Source organism: Lissotriton vulgaris, chromosome 12 (genome assembly GCF_964263255.1).
Source record: "Lissotriton vulgaris chromosome 12, aLisVul1.2, whole genome shotgun sequence".
NCBI lineage: Eukaryota > Metazoa > Chordata > Amphibia > Caudata > Salamandridae > Lissotriton > Lissotriton vulgaris.
In genome coordinates this window covers 726,264,410-726,278,092 of record NC_141700.1, presented here as the reverse complement: position 1 = coordinate 726,278,092, position 13,683 = coordinate 726,264,410, and the positions used below count along the sequence as shown (strand labels likewise).

Below are 13,683 nucleotides of genomic sequence, written 5' to 3'. Positions count from 1 at the left end.
CTTCCCTGGCTATCTAAAAGTTCCCCAGATAAATAAAGACCTGAAGAAGGCAACGCGGCTCTACTTCGAGGAAAACCGGTCCTCGGTGGACTCCCCCTCTACACTATGGGAAGTGTACAAGACAGTGTTCAGGGGTCAGGCCATAGCCGTAATCGCGAATCATAAAAAGGCGCACAGACGAGAGGCCTTAGACATAGAATTGGGCCTCGAGAGGGCCAACACAGCCCATATGGCTAATCCCTCGGATGACACTCTCCATGATCTCCAAGTCCATCAGCGTCGCCTCACTGACCACCTGCGAAGGATCACGGTGTCGGATATTGTGGCAACGCAACATAGGGTCTATGATATCGGGGACAAGGCCAGTAAACTGTTGGCATGGTTGGACAAGAGGCAGGGGGGAGGGAAGAACATCCTACAACTTACTGACCCACATGGTAACAACCACACCCGCCCCGACGAGATAGTGGAAGTCCTCGCTGATTATTTTACCGAAGTGTATACCCCAGAGACGGTGGTGGGAGAAGATGAGGTCCGGATTGCCCTTGAGCACGTTCCCCTGCCGGAATTGACGGCAGAGGCGTCAAAAGACATAGATGCGCCCCTGACGGTGGAGGAGATTCAGTTGGCTATCGGCGCCCTTCATCCGGGCAAGGCTATGGGCCCCAACGGGATCCCCATTGAATGGCTTAAAATTATGTCGGAGTCCCTGAGCACACCCCTACTTAACATGTAGGAAGAATCTAGAGTGCAGGGTACGCTGCCGCCGGATCAACGGATGGCAACTATCGTAGCAATACCGAAACCTGGTAAACCCCCCAGCGAATGCTCGTCTTATAGACCCATTTCCCTGCTGAACCCAGAGGCCAAAATCATCGCTAAGGTGTTGGCCAACAGGCTCCTGCCGTGTTTACCCCAATTGATCCACCCAGACCAATCCGGCTTTATGCCACATCGTAGCACTGCTTTAAATCTCCGCAGGGTGCATGGTGTAGTGGCGCGAGTCCCACTGCTAAGGGAACCGGCCGCGATCCTTTCACTGGACGCCAAGATGGCGTTCGACATGGTGGAGTGGAACTATCTCTTTGCAGTGCTCGCACGTATGGGTTTTGGCCCGGTGTTCATTTCATGGATACGCATGCTATACAGAGACCCCGTAGCCAAAGTGGTAGCCAATGGCCACATTTCCAGAACCATATCCTTAGGCCGAGGCACGCGACAGGGGTGCCCGCTTTCACCCCTTCTCTTCGCTTTGATTTTGGAACCGCTGGCGGTTACGATTCGCACCACGCAACTCCTGAAAGGAATTCAATGGACCCCGCAATGGGAGGACAGAGTGTCCCTCTACGCGGACGACATGCTGATTTATCTTACAGACCTGGGAGAGAGCCTCCCTAACCTCCTGGCTCTTTGTACGGCACATGGGCGAATCTCGGGCTACACCATTAATTGGGCTAAGTCCATAATTTTTGAGCTACGGGGACCACTTCCGCCACTCCCGGACTCCTGTCCGTTAGAACTAGCACGCACAACCTTCAAATATCTGGGGATTCATATCACCAGGGACGAGGCCGAGTTCGCACGACTGAACTTGCAGCCCCCCTTAGTCCGTCTCCGTGGCGATGTACAACATTGGAAAGAACTCCCCCTAACGCTACTAGGACGGGCAGCGCTCTTTAACATGATGGCTCTGCCACGCTTCCTGTACGTCCTTGAAAACGCTCCGCATTTGGTGCCTGATAGCTTCCTCCAGAAAATAACGGCACAGATCTCAGGCCTGCTATGGGGAAACCAACCAGCCCGAATCTCACACGCTAAATTGAACCGGGGGTGGTATGACGGGGGCATCGCGCTACCCAACATACAGCTGTACTACTGGGCGGCTCAGCTCAAAATCATTAATCAGTGGATACACGCCCCGCAAGAGGATCCAGCATTCAAGGCAGACAGGGCGCAACTGGGTACGAACAGTTTACTGGCCCCACTGTACCACCGTGGTGTGGCGGCAAAACTTACTGGGCCTACGAAACACACAGTTCGAGTATGGTACAAGGCGCAGGCAAAGTTGAAATGGGATGGGATCGTCACGAAACTCACACCTTTGTGGGACGAGAAGGCGTTGGGCCACCTGCGGCGCTCCAAGGGCTTCACGCAGTGGGACAACATCGGCATCTCCACAGTGGGGGACATGTGGACGAGGGAGGGAGTACTCTCCTTTGCGACTCTGCAGGAGCAATAAGAGCTGGGGGACACAGAGCTGTACAGGTACATTCAGGTCAGACATGCACTACAAGCTGCGATCCCGCCCGACACATCCCCACCCGAATCCTCCCCGCTGGAGGACCGTCTACTCACTGACTACTTGCAGGAAGGGGCGACATCGATGACATACCGCAAATTTGTTAACAATATGCCTGATCCACTGGGGAAACGGAAAGACAAATGGATGCTGGAGGTGGGTGATCTAGACGAAACCGAGTGGAACGCAGCCATGGCATCCCCACGTGAAGCAGGCATATCTTCCAAATTCCGCCTGGTGCAGTTAAAAATTCTACACAGGATTTACTACACTCGCACGACGCTACACAAACTGCACAGGGCTGATCATCCGTACTGTCTTAGAGGTTGCGGAGCAGAAGGCTCTTTCCTACACACGGTTTGGGAATGTCCACTGATGGTGAGTTACTGGCAACGGGTATTACGCACCATGGCCCAAGCACTACACACCTCCCTCACTCTAGACTCACGACTGTGCCTGTTGAATATCTGGGGGCCGACCGACCTCACCTTTTATGCAAGAACTTGGGTTACGGTGGGGATGGTGACAGCGAAACAAGATATAGCCCAGAAGTGGGGGTCGGCTGATCTCCCCACACTAGCCCAGTGGATCCGCAACATGGACATGCTCATGCTGACTGAGAGGGCGGTGTACAAACTGAGGGATAATCCACGCAAATGGAACAGGGTATGGCGGCCCTGGAACTCCTATAGGGGGGATATATGTGAACCACTGGAAGAGGACGATCTCGAGGGATCTGAGAGTGACGAGGACCTCTGATTGGGTGTGTGGATGATTGCTGGGTGCTATACACGGATGCGGGCGGGACCTACATTAAGAAGATGGTATGGGGGGGTGGAATAGGGCAGGGGGTTTAGGAACAACTGATTGGCCCCTTTGTAGATGGACTGTGATGCGAGATACTGATGAAACTACCTCATGTACGTGCCCAACTATGTGTGCTCTTTTTACTGTTTAAATTTCTTAAAGGCAAAACACAGACAAAAGAAGAAAAAAAAAAATGCAAACTGTATTTTTACGATACATGTATATTCCTTTTCATCATGTCACCAAGATGGCTGGACTCACGCCAGGACCTCAGAGGGCTGTTACATCTTCTATCCTTTTACGTTTACTAAGTAGTTTCAGAAGACCCTACGAATGTATATGAATATGTGACTGATGATGATGTCGATGCTATCTCTGTTTTGCACCAAAAAAAAAAATTAAAAAAAAAAAAAGGACCGTCACTGATCCAAACAGTTTTGCAGCTTTAAACATAGCTTTAGAAATTCAGTAACTTGAAGAATACTGTCCTTATGCAGAAGTTGTAAGTACATAAGGGCTGGTCTGATCGGATTAAAATTGAGTCTTTTTAAAAGAGCAACCAAGTAGCGTTTGCGAGGGTATTCATAAAAACTACATACAAATATAAAATTCAGCATATCCTGTGGAGACTTTCTGTCGCAGCCACAGGGCGCTGCAAATTTGTTAAAAATGTCACTTTTTGGTCTGATCAGCAGATGATGAAACAGATTCAACCTAAACCTAGTTAGCAAGAATTTCTCATGTGAGGACAGTGAGCCAGTCAGATATGGCTCCATTGATTCACATGTTTTAAGCATAACCGATTTTCTTACAGTTGGTTTTTGAAGCTCCACACATTCCCTTTGCATACTCCTGTCCATAAGAAAAGCCCGTTTAATTACCTCCACATCCCCTTTAACAATCCTGCTCGGATATTCAAACAGATCCAGACGTCCGAGCCGGGAGAAACTAGATTTCAGGTATTTTAACTATGGGGTGACCAGTGCCTTATCCTGGGATAAAATGTCTTTCATAATCAGATGAGTCAGTGGAATTTCCTCATTTAGCCACAGATTTAGCCAACATGTCAGTGGGCGTAAGGAAAAGATGTCAATTAAATATTGTGCCCCCAACTCTTCATGTACTGCAAAGTTGGAAGTACCAACTGGGACACACAATAAGCGCTTCATAAAAATATTTTCAACAGTCTGTAACTGCACCCCACAGACATATCCCCAGAGTTCACTGCCATAAACAGCAGTAGCCACTGATTTCGCGTTATAAAGTTTCATCATGGCGCTAGTAGGTTTTTTCCCTAGTTAAGCCGCAAAGTTAAAAATGGAGGCATTCAACCTAGCCAATACACCTTTCTTCTTGACAAGATGAGGACCCCAACTAAGTTTATTATCGAAAGTAACCCGAAGATATGAGAATGATTTTGATACAGGGATCACTACATCATCTATCTTAAACAGGAAGTTTCTGCTTGGCTGTGGCCAACTTGCATTATGAATGATTTAGAATTGTTGACCAATAAGTCTCTGTCTGACATAAACAGTTTAAAAGCATTAAGTAGAGTTTGCAGTCCCCTCTCAGTTCGAGAGATTAAAACCGCACCATCTGCGTATAAAAGGACAGGAATACCCCGCCTACCAACTCTAGGACAGCCAGCATGTATATTCTGCAGATCGCTATCTAAGTCATTATTATATAAAAGTTAAAAAGAAAGGGGGCAAGGATACAGCCTTGATGAACACCCTTTCTGATATCAAAGCTACTAGTTACGTCCAGATCCTGGGAATACCTTACATTGGCACTGGAATTACTGTGTAAATCAGCAAGGAAGTTAACAATCCCGTTATCAACACCCTTTTCCCTCATGGACTGCCAGAGCTTTCCCCTCTTGACACAGTCGAAAGCAGATGACAAATCCATGAAGGCAAGGTGGATTGTACCCCTCTTTGCTACAGTATACTTGCTTAAAATTAAGAAGAGATTAAGGCACTGTGTTATAGTTGAACGTCCACCGCAGAAGCCATACTGAGCAATAGACATGATGTTATTTGACAATGCCCAGTCTGACAATCTCTGCAGTATTATTCTACCTACTATTTTGACCATAGAATCTATTAATGAAATTGGCCTATAGCAGAGTGGGCTACCCCTGTCCCCCTTCTTATAGACCGGTACAATTGTGGAGACCCCCCATGAATGTGGGCAACCAGCTGTTGCAGCCGCATTAAAGACCGCCTCCAGAATGGGTGCCCAAAAGCTAGGGTCAGATCTATACAAATCTGGGGGGATCCCATCAGGGCCAGGAGCTTTCCCTGCTGTCAATCCGACTATATCCCCCAGAATCTCACCTCTTTCAAACTTGATAATGCTATCACTATCGCAGGGAGGATAATTGGGGATTTCCATCGACGTGCAACAATATAAACTTTTAAAGTGGTTTACCCACTCATCCTTAGTTATGCAACATTCCAAGCCATCCCCCGGATCCTGTACCAGGAAAGGTTTCTTTACCAGTGCCCAGAATCTAGAACTGCACTTCAAGGTATCAGGATCAAGAATCTCAGACCAAGCCTCCTGTCTAAAAGAATCCTTGCGTGTGGCAATAACAGATTTATAATTTTTCCTACACTCTCGTACAGTCAATTTAACTCTGGGGTTGGCTCCCAGAGCCAGCCTTAAATTGCGCGCTGCTTTAGAGCAATCCTGGTTAAACCATCTTGGTCCCCTGGCTTCTATGTTTTTTGGCAGGGGGGCGTCATCAGCTGAGATAATTTGTGCGACAGGTTATGAAAAGCACCCAGGACTTTAAGCGATTCATTCCCAGCTGTGGTACAATTCAGGATTTCATCTGTACAAGTGTCTGTTATATTTTTATACAGCTGATCAGCGTCAATCATAGACCATCTAAGGCGACGTCTTCCATCAGTTGTGCTAAGCCTGCCAGGGACACAATTCCGGGTTTCCTTAACTACCCACGGACCATTCAACTGAACGGTAAGAGGGTTATGATCACTAAATTCACTCTTTTTAATAGAAAACTAGTCCACAAAGGACTGCATTGGCAATGTAAGTAACATATAGTCAATAAAGGTTCCCCGCCCATGCCCTTTAAAAGTAGGGGTATCAAAACACTTGGTAGGGTCCCTCAATTCCATAGCTACTATTAGATTTAGATCATTCAATAAATCATTAAGTAATTCCCCTTCAACAGTGTGTTACATATGCGTACCCTGGGAACGTACACATTGCACATCCGAAATACATTTCAGCAAGAGATCGCCACATGGATGGACATTAAAATCACCCATAATCAAGAGGTTGTGAATACATTCATTCATAGAGGAGGAGATAAAAACATTTAGTGCCAAAACTTGGTTGAGAGCTGAACATAAATTTATACCGTTATAAAAATTGACCAAACCAGCCGAACAATTATCTTTAGTTAACATCAAACCAATAATACCTGGGTTGCCCGTTTGAACTCTACGTATGTTACAAGGTAAAGCAACAGAAATAAATGTAACTAGTCCCCCCTTCGGCCTACCCCTGCTAGATGGAGACGCAGGAACATAGAATGATTTATAGCCTTCAAGGAAGAAGTCACATTCAACTGACCAGGTCTCCTGAAGACAAATGATCTGATGTTGCTTAATGAAGCTGATCCAGTTACAATCTCCCATCTTTGAACCCAAACCTGCAATGTTCCAACAAATTACGTTGCTACCATTCCTTATGTCCGCAAGAGTCCCTTCATGTCCTTCTTCTACCACATGTTCCTTTTCTTGCCCCACACACCCCTTGTCTCAGTCACACGCCTCCAGGCCTGAAAGCAGATCAAATCTGTTCCGAGTGTCCACATTGAAACCATTCCCACAATGGATACCAGCATTATGGCTAATAAATGTTTCCCCATTAGGGACATTCCAACGATGGGCATTAACATTATACAGATAAGATGTCTTAACTGCCGGTGTCAGGGACTGAGACTGTGGTCTGAATTTCCTAGGATCTGAGGGGGCTACATTCAAATGGGCATAAAAATAGCCAAGAGGGCGAACACAAACTATTATATACTAAAGAGGCCTCCCTTAATAGTACTGTTGCCACATGTTGCGGGTGCCTAAAATTTGCAACAATACAATCCCCACTGGTGGTCTTAGTAGACGGCCCAATCCAATTCACCCTACGCGTTGATAGGATTTGATCAGAGTATTTAGTTTGAAAACCACAATTTTTACTCAACCACGCAACTGTTTTGTTTTTTAAAGAATCATGAGACTCCCCATGAGACTGGGCAGAGAAGTCATCAATAGGCGGAACATTCGTTAGGACCACCACATAGGGAGCACAATCAGGTGGCAAATTAATATAACGACTTTTCCTTATAAGTATAGAGTCGAGCCTACCTTCAAACTCTACTATGGGTTGTCTATTCTGTTCAGTTACTAATGGTTGGGCAGAAGGAGCAGTTTCAGTGACAGATGCTTGGTGACAGAGCTGCTGCACTTTCTCTCTCATATCACTCTGACCCCTATCAACTACCTTGGGTGGAACAGCTGTGGCAGTGGCCAGATATGCTGACACTAATCCACCCAGTCTATCCACTTCTAGCGACACAGTATCCAACTTGGAGGTCAGAGGTCTCAACATCGCTTCCATTTTAGCCTCTTTTTTGCAACTATTGAGCTCACAAGTAGGGTAAATTGTTCCGAATTTATAAGCATACCCCCTCTTTATTTCCATCCACAGGGAAGGAACCAGGAATAGGGCCATTGCAAACAGATTGTGGAGGATGAACTCTTTTTTACTATACTTCCCCCCATGTTTAGATTGCAGTTTTCTGCAGGATCTCACAGGTCTAGTTTCTGGTAGTGCCTGCTCTGATTCTTCAATAGAGATGTCAGGCAGGACATCAGAAGTCTCCCTGTGTACCTGTACTACTGTAGATATTATAGCCTGGTCACTTGTTACATCACTGTTTTCCAATACAGTGTCCCCCAATGGTGGCGAAACCTCATCAAGTAACAGAGGTGGACTTACTAGGCCCAAAGAGGCCCTTCTTTCATTATTGATTTGGTTCACCTTTTTAACCAAAAAGTTATCCATGGTGCCCAAACCAGAAGCAGACTTATTTGTTTTAGATTTAGACATTACGCAAACTTATCCTTACACAATAAGAAATGTATGTAATAAAAAGGTAAACAAAAGTTCAAAGCACTTTACACGTTTAAATAAACATTAAACACATAACACCAAAGTCTCGTATGAATCGAGCAGGTATAGCTCAAGTCCAAACCAGGGTCTATGTCCCAGCCCAGTCTCTTCAGGCCTCTGAGGGCCACAGAGGTCCCGCCCTTTGCCCAGGCTTAGCCCGGTGCCGCCCGCGCGCGTCCCGCGATGCGGGAGAAGGTTGTTACCTATAAGGAAGTGAGGTTAAGAGGGCGGAGCCTCAGTCGCAGTGTTGGCCCTGCGGTCTCCTGGGCCTCAGTGCACCACCAAAGTTCGTTGCAGCGTCCCCCAAGCGTTGCGCCTAGCTTCACAGGTGAAGCGTCTCCCACGAAGCGGGAGGCGCGAGCAGTTTTAAAAGCCCCGGTGAAAAGGGGGCGGAGCCTACTACTCAATCTCTACTACTTACTCTACTCTCTACAACTCACTCTCTACTACTCTGTACTACTCACTCTACTACTCTCTACTACTCACTCTTTACTAATCACTCTCTACTCTATACTACTCACTCTACTACTCTCTACTACTCACTGTACTACTCTATATTACTCACTCTCTACTACTCTCTACTATTCACTCTGTACTACTCACTCTCTACTCTATACTACTCACTCTACTACTTTCTACTACTCACTCTCTACTACTCACTCTCTACTACTCTCTAATATTCACTCTCTACTACTCTCTACTACTCACTCTCTACTATTCACTCTACTCTCTACTACTCACTCTCTACAACTCTCTACTACTCTCTACTACTCACTCTCTACTACTCACTCTACTACTCTCTACTACTCACTCTACTACTCACCCTCTACTACTCTACTACTCACTCTCAACTACTCTCTTCTTACTCTCTACTACTCTAATTCTCTTCACTACTAACTCTCTACTACTCTCTACTACTCACTCTCTACTCACTCTACTACTCTCAACTATGCTCTACTCACTCTCTACTACTCTCTACTATCCACTCTACTGTCTACTACTCACTCTCTACTACTCTCTACTCACTTTGTACTACTCACTCTACTACTCACTCTCTACTACTCACTCTCTACTCTCTACAACTTACTCTCTACTCTCTACTCCTCATTCTCTACTCTCTTCGTCTCTACTACTACTCTACCTCTCACTACCTCTACGCGCACACATATGCACATATATATGCCTATGCATTTATATATATATGTATGTGCCGTCTTTTATGTTTGTTTTGGTTTTTGAAACATAAATAAAACGCATTGTTATTTGCAATGTCAATAGCTAAAACTCGCGTAAATATGCGACCTATTGCATTGCAAATGCAGTAGGTCTCGCATTTGCGAGAGATTAAGCTATTGGCATTGTAAATGAAAATGCCATTTATTTATCTGTTTTCAAAACCAACACATAAATAAACATGTTGTCATTTACAATGCCAATAGCTCTAACTTTTGCAAAGGCGAGACCGCTGCATTGTAAAAGCTTGTTCTCAAGAGAAGTGTAGAATAGCTGGGTGGCAGGAATTTTGCGAAACCCCAAAGATTGCAGAAGTTGTCTCTCAAAGAATGTGAGGAAAATGCAAAATTTAATCAATTGGGGTTTGCTGTGCATTCTGGGTTAAGAACATAGTGGGGTTCCCACAAGTCACTCTACCCTGGACTACCTTGTATCTCTGTTTCATAAAGTCTGGCTATAGTAAGATTCTCTGGATGCCAGCTGACCCCAAGGCCAAACATCTGAACCATTCAGCATGACAAATGAGAGGAAATTGGGATTTCAGCCCACTCAGCTATTGTCAAAACTATGCCCAAAACAATCCAAATTTCGTATTGCTTGCCATGGGGTGTTGTAGGCCCGAGGTGGGCAGAAAGACGAGGATTTAGGTGGTGGAGGATTGGCCTGATGCCCGTTTGGCCGGCCCAAACCCCATATTATTTCCCTTAAAAAAATATACATATATATCCCTAATGTCAATTGGGCTTTCTGCCTTCCTGATTGCAGATTTGTGGTAAATCCACCAATCTGCCCACGGTGGCCATAAAGACTGTTGGGCATACTCTGGGTTGGGCATACAGCTCAATGTCTGGGTAGGCCCTTTTCTGCACCTAAAAGACCCTGGTCTCGAGTGGGCTTTCTACCCCTGCTGCGGGTCAGATTGGAGTAGACCTCCAAATCTACCCGTGGGGGGGAAGGGGGGCCCGTCGGGGGCAGAAAGACTTTATTGTCCTTGTAGGGGGGGGGGCACTGGCCGTTGCCTAGAGGGCCAATTCCTCCCTTCAGAAATAGGACTCTGCTGGTATTTTGTGGGCTTTCTATATGACCCTTATATGCTCCCAAGGGGGCCAGAAAGACTGTATGCCACTTCTTAGGTGGGGGCATGGCCCCACCCCTTTAATTTTTCCCAGATAGGGACATCTTGTGTCTAGTTGGATTTCTACTCTAGAGGGGGCAAGACTGGCAGATTGTGGACAAACCCTGAATAACCTTGATGGGGGGCATAGGTTCTTGCCCAGGGAGCCACACCTTCACCCCGAAAAAGAATTCCCTGGAGTCTAGTGGCGTTACACCCCCTCTGCAGGGAGGCGGACTTGGGACAAACCACCACTCTGCCCCTCAGAGGGACCAGAAAGACTGTTTTGCCCTTGGTGGGAGATGAGCACTGACCTTGCCCTATGGGTCAATTCCCCACAAAGAACTACTCCCTGGTGTCTATCCTTGAGAGCGATCCACAAGCAGAGATGCACGACCACAAGGTAGCGCTGGAAAGGGGACAACATTGTCCCCCTTTTCAGCACCACCTCTCTGCAGCGATCGCTTCTCTAAGGGCAGCGTTATATCCCCTGGCCCTGATCAAAAGTGAAAGCAGATTGTTCATTTTCCAGACCCTAGCAGATAGGATGTCCTGACCCTTGTGGCTCTTCACATCCATGCATGGGCGCAGCACCATGGCGGGAGAGAGCAGGGGCGGCCTTTGGCATGAGTACCTGCACAGGGCCACCAAACCCCAGGGGCCACCACACCAATATATATCCTTAATCTAATAATCCTCTGAGGATGGATACATATTTGCCTGTGGCAGGGATTTGGCAGCCTCCGGCTCTGTTCCACTTCTAAACACCCTGACCCCCCCTCCTGGGCTGAGGGGGGCTCCACCCCCCCCCCGACCCTTTCTTCCGGGGCCCCCTCCCTACGCTCCCTGCCCAGGCCCGCCATGAGCCTAGAGCCGCCCCTGGAGAGAGTAACCCTTGGAGCATGGACGGCAGCGTAGACTGCGAAGAGAGTGGAGACAGCGGGAACAGTGCTGCATCTGCACTGTGGGGGTTTGAGAACATCTCATTTGGTGCCACCTGGGAATGTCTAGTGGAGGGCTTGTTTGCGACTTACATCACCAATCGTTTCTCTACAGTCCCCACCCTTCATCCCCGCGGTGGGATCTGGAGGAGCGACATTGTGGCGGGGGCTGCTGGCTTAATTAAAAATGCTGTTTTTGTTAACTTGCAGGTACATTGATATCAGGTGCTCATGGTGCCTTAATTGTACATGCACATATCAGCAGGGCATTAAAACAAACAAGCGGAAGTCAGCGGCCATAATTATACGTCAGTCTCAAGCACCTTCGTGTTTCACAGTTGGGCATCACAATAATGTATGCTCGTTAATTTGGTTTCCAGCTGTGAGCCACCAGTAACCAGGGACGCGTCACCAGGGGTTGGGCCAGTGCAGCGTTGGTCTGGGAAAATTATCACAGGCTGTCTTTTGCCTGTGTTTTACTTCAGGTTAGAATACTGTTGTGGTGTAAAACACAATCAAATTGAACCCTAAAGAGCTTTCCTCATGCAGCTCTAAACCTAAAATCTGACTCCCAGAGGTAGAGAGCAATGGGTGGTGTTAGGATCAGGCCATATGACCAGAAGCTAAATGCATAGATCAGTCAATGTCCAGTCTCATAGCACCCACTAATCGCAGTCCCCAAAGTGACTCTACTACACCATCTCGCCAGACAAAAATGGTGTGTCTGCACTGTGGACAGGTGTGGTGACCAGAAGGAAGACGGTGCAGGTAGGTAACAGGGTTTCGGAGAGCTGGCAGGTACTACCTGCATGATTAATGACAGGACAATTTGGGATTTAGATATTCAAATTACACTACAGTTTACACAATTAGACCCAGATTAAAAACATGTCACTTAGCGCAGTGCAGCACCCAAAATTCCTGCGTTGCGTGATAGAGAGAGGTCAGGAAAGCACCATGGGCCCGATGTAGGTGCCCTAATACCGGTCAGAAACGGCCAAATTCGGCCGTTTCCGACCGGTATTAGGGTTTTTAGATGTAGGACATGCATTTACAGAATCGGTATTTTACCGATTCTGTATTTACAGATTCGGTAAAATTACCGAATCGGTAAATACAGACTCAGTAAAATACCGATTCTGTAAATGCGGATGTAGATGGCACATGTCAGAGGGCCACAGGGCTTTAAGATTCGATATTTTACCACCCAATCCAATTGGGTGGTAAAATACCGAATACAGGTGTGCATGCACATCTGTGCATGCACACCTGTGCAATGTGACACACAGACATGCCCTAAGGGCATGTCTGTGTGCCACATGGCACACAAGTCCGGAATTGGGGTGCTAGAGGGTGTCAAAGTGACACCCCCTGCACCCTTGCAAAAATCGGTAATTACCGAATCGGTAAATACCGATTCGGTAATGACCATTGATTCCAAGGGCTTCAATACCCATAGGAATCAATGGGCTTTACCGATTCGGTATTTACAGAATCAGTAAATACCGAATCTTAACGATTCGGTATTTACCAAATCTGAAATACCTACACCCCCCTCCATTTTACCACTTAAATAACGAATCGGTATAATTCGGTATTTAAGAAGTGGTAAAATGAACTTACCTACATCGGGTCCCATATCTACATAGATTTTGTACTGGAAGATTACCCTTTCAGTAAAAAGTACAGTCGCTAGACAAAGTTGAACATGTTTCTCGCTTCTGATGTGCGCTGTACAGTGCAGCATACATGCAAAGTCGAAAAAGATTGAAGAAATAAAAGCATTTCTCCTTTCAGCTCCGGCATTCTTTTTTGGTGCAAAACCCTGCCTGGTATTGTTATAGGATTTTGTGCCAAAAACATGGTTGCTTGCATGGGGACACTTATGTACCACCCATGGGATACCCCTTTGACACAAAGTAACGCAAAGCAGTGCAAAGCTTTAGTTTGTGGTACTTCGAGGTAACTTTCCAGTGCAAAACAAGTTTTGCGCTGGAAAGTAAATTTTAAAAAAACACTTTGCTTCAGTTGTTTGACACAAACCCAGTGCATAATTGTTTTTAAATCCGCCCCTTACAGTT

The 13,683-nt window shown here is 46.6% G+C and overlaps 1 pseudogene; it reads right to left on the bottom strand.

Annotated features, from left to right (window-relative positions):
* Positions 1-6,903: 6,903 nt before the first annotated feature.
* LOC147678393 (uncharacterized) lies at positions 6,904-8,251 on the bottom strand (annotated as a pseudogene).
* Positions 8,252-13,683: the final 5,432 nt, after the last annotated feature.